The sequence below is a fragment of the Puma concolor genome, chromosome E1, assembly GCF_028749965.1.
Source record: "Puma concolor isolate L17-30 chromosome E1, mPumCon1.1.hap2, whole genome shotgun sequence".
Lineage (NCBI taxonomy): Eukaryota > Metazoa > Chordata > Mammalia > Carnivora > Felidae > Puma > Puma concolor.
The window spans coordinates 13327957-13331881 of NC_141680.1; positions in this window are offsets into that span (position 1 = coordinate 13327957).

Sequence of the window (3925 nt, forward strand, 5' to 3'; positions counted from 1 at the left end):
TTGTCTTCCCTCCCGCGTCGCGGTTGGGCCAGGCCGGGCCGGGCCGGGCCGGTGAGGACCGTCCTGAGCCTTGAGGGGAAGCCCGCGGAGGGCGCCATGGGCCCGGGCGGGGGCACGCGTGGGGCTCCCGGTCGTTGGACCCGATTTTCTCCCCAGATTTTCCGAGGCCCGCTGCGGAGTTGGGGACCGTGCCTGACCGGACCGGGCCGGGCCGGGCCGGGCCGCGAGGGGAGGCCCGTATAGGGCGCCAACGCCGGCGCGCCCGCGATCCCCGTTGAGGTCCGGCCGTCGGGGGCGCCTCCGCGGAATTCAAACCCCCCCCCCCAAAACAGTCCCAGCCGGCGGTCGGGGACTGGCATGGGGCCGGTCTTGCGAGGGCCGGGGAGGCTTCCGCAGGCGACAGCGTGGAGTGTTTTATTTTTCTAAGTCCCGACCCGGAGACGACCCGTGCACGGGCGAACGTGTAACGGGGCAGGGCCTTACCCGGCCAGCCCCCGCCCCCCCCCCAATCCCGCGATTCCCTGGTCGGTCGGTCGGTCGGTCGGTCGGTCCCGGGGTCGACCAGATGGCCCCCGGGGACTTCCGGGGGGGTGTGGTTGCTTGGCGGTGATGGGAAGATGCTTGGGGCCCGTGGCCGGGCCAGGGTCCCAGAAGGTCCCAGTGACCTGTGGCTCGGCCCCGCCTGCCAACGTGGTTATTTTTGTCTCCTGAAAGGGGTGCTTTTTGCTGCCAGGTAGGTGCTGACACGTTCTGATGTGGCGGTTGTCATCCTGTAAGAGAGACTTGGGCCTCGTCGTCGCTGGCGTGGCTCCGGGCTTGGCGGTGACGCCGAGCCGGACCCGACTCCGCCCTTGCCTGCCTGCTTGCTCGAGCCGTCTGCCTGGGCCTGCGCGCCGGCTCTCGTGCATCCAGGTGTGGTCCAGGCTGTGGCGCCACCTCCGGTCTCTGGCACCCGAGGGCGGCGTGGGGAGGCGGCGTGGGTCTTCTACCCCGTGCGCTCCCCGCTGCGGGCACCCGGCCGCGGTCGTGACAAGCCCACCCTCGCAAGGCTCCGTGCCGCGTGTCAGGCGTTCCCCTTTTCCCTGGTGGGTTGTCCGGCTGCCTGTTCCCTGGGAGAGGCGGGGGAGGGGTGCTGGCGAGGCTGAAGCAGGTCCTCCTCTGGTCGCTGTCCTCGCCGGGCGTTTCCCCAGCCCCCCCTCGCCCCAGGACTGCCTCGTGTGGCGGTAACCGATCGATGTGGTGATCTCGCGCTCTCCCGGGCCGGGCCTAAGCCGCGTCAGACGAGGGACGGACACTCCTGGCGGGTGGGACCGCTCTTCTCGTTCTGCCTGCGGGCCCCATGCTCCTCCTTCCCGCCTGTGGGCGGTGCGGGGGGGTGCAGAGGGGTGCGGACTCCGGCCCGACCCTGGCCTCCCGCCGCTGCGGGGCTGGGGTCGGCTGACGCAGCGGACACTCTCGCTGGCCTCTCCTGGCTGTTTGTGGTGGGTGGCCTCCTCCCCGTGGTGGGGGGGGGCCGCACCCGATGCCACGCTGCTCGCCGCCTGGGCGTGCTGAGCGCGCGGCGCCTGGCCCTCCGTGGTGCCCCTGGAGCGCTCCAGGTCGTCTCAGGTGCCTGAAGCCGAGTGGTGGCGCCGTTCCCTGTTCCCAGCAGACCCCCCCTTTGGGTCGCCGCCGTTGGCGGAGATGCCCGAGGTGGGCGGGTGGCAGAAAATCGGTGAAGGGAGGCACACCCGTTCCCCCCACTGCGGGGAGCGGGCGCCTTGTCGTCCCCGCCCCGCAACGGCCGCTGTTGCCCGGAGGGTGCGGGGGACTGACTTGGTGGGGCGAGTTTGAGCGATCGTGGCGGGCCGAGCCGGCGCTGTGGCGCTTGGCCAAAACCCCCTGTGAGCGAGGACTTGTCGGTTTCTTGCCCAGCGCGTTGCTGCCGGTGTTTTGCCTCGGTTTTTCTCGGGCCTCACCCGGAGGCGCGGCGCTCCTTCCGGGCGGCGACACGAGCAACCGCGCGCGTGGGGAAGGCAGGCGGCCCCCGTTGTGGGCCCTGACCGCGAATGCTCAGGAATGCCCTGTGTCACTCCGTTGCCGTGGACCTTTCTCCCCCGCCCCGGGTCCTGGTGGCCCCGGGAAGAAACGCCTTTTGTTTGGCGGGTCCCGATGGGGGGACGATTTGGGTGGGGGGCGGCGCGCCCTTGGTGAGAAAGCCTTCTCTAGCGATCCGAGAGGGTGCCTTGGGGTACCGGAACCCCCCAGTCGCTGCCCCTCCTGTGCGCGTAGTGGCCACCTGTGTCAGGGTGACTGCATGCCCTTGTGCGTGTTAGGCGGAGCCTTCTCTCCCGCGTGAGAGGAGGTCTGTCGGCCCCGCGGTGGGGCCGAGTGCCGCTCTTCGCCTACCGCGGCCTGCGCCTCCCCCCTCTGAGTCGGGGGAGGGTCACGCCAGGCCTGGCCGGTGTCCGGCGCCGGGGCCCGTGCGCCTCGGGCGTGTGGTGTGCGAGCGCGTGCGCATGCGCGCGGTGTCCCCCCGCTTCTCCCGTGGCGGTGTGTGTCCCGAGGGGCTTGGGGCGCCCCTGCGCGCCCCGCCCCCCCCTGCGCCGCGCGAGCGGCGGCTGTCTCCCGCCCGCTCCCGTTCCGGGCTCGCCGCTGGCGGGTGGCGCGCGGGCGCGGGTCAGGGCCGCCTGGCTTCGGGAGGCGCTTCCCTGGGGCGTGGCTCCGGGATGGACCGAACGGATGGAGGTTGGAGACGGGCTCCCGCGGCGGGGGTCCCGTGGGTCTGGACCCCAGCGCTGTGCGTTGTGGGGGGGGGGCCTGGCTCGTGGGGGAGGCTCGCTAAGGGTGCTGAGGCCGGCTGGCGCCGCGGGCGTCGCGGGACCGCCCTCGTGCTGGTGGCGGTGGGATCCCGTGCATGTTTACCCGGTGGCCCGGCTCGTGTCTCCGTTGGCGCGCCCTTCCCCGAGCCCGTGCCCTCCTCCTCCGCGCGCGCGCGCGCTCTGGTCCTCGCTTCGTGCGTGTGTGCCCCCTCCCCGCAGCCTCCGGCCCACCTGCCGTTCTGTGCTGCTTTCTCTCCCCCCCTGTCTCGGCTTGGATGACCGAGCGCGCGTCCGCCCCTTCTCCTCTCCCTCCCCCGTCACCGTGTCGGGCCCGAGACCAGGCCTCGCCGTTTGTCGGGTGCCCGCCCCCCCCTTGGGCCGCCATGGCTCTTGGGGGGCCGGGTCCCGGGCGGAGTGCTGTCGGGCCCCACTCGCGTGAGTGGAAGGAAGGGGGGAAGAAGAGAGAAAGGGGCGCCGGCTGCGCGCGTCGGGGGTCCGGCCGGGGCGGGGCGCGGCGGGTGGGTCGCCGCGCGTGCGGGAGAGCGTTCCAGGGGCCGGTCGCGCGGCTGCTGCGGGTGGCCAGGGCCGGAGGGCCCTCTGCGAGGGTTTGCCCCGGGGTTCGCCGAGGGGGCGGGCCGGGTCGGCGTCCGGGGGTGCCGCGGGACCGCCCTTGTGCTGGAGGCCTCGGGCGGTGGGACCCCGTGCGCACCCCGGTGGCGACTTGGCTCTTGCCCCCTCGAGGCGTCTGGTTGGAAACCCGTGGGGCTCCCTTGCCGTTGGCCCGCGGTCCTGTTCCCCGTCGCTCTTCGCCGGCGCCTCGTTGCCCTTGCCGCCAGGCGTCCGTGTCGTGGCCTCCTCCGTTCGGCTTACCAAACCCGGTGGCGCGCTCTGGTGTGTGGGCGCTTCCCAGGCCCGCTGCGGCCTCCTCTCCGTGTCCGCCGCCACCGTCCGGCCCGGCGGCGGTGTTGTGTGCAGACGGGGGGGGGGGATCGTCCGTCCCCTTCCTCAGCCGTGCCCCCCCACCCCCCGCTCTGGCGCGCGCGCCTGGGCGTGGGGCGCGGGTCCCGGCTTGTCCGTCGTTGGCTGCCCCGCGACCGCGCGCCCGCCCCCCCGGTGGAGGGGTG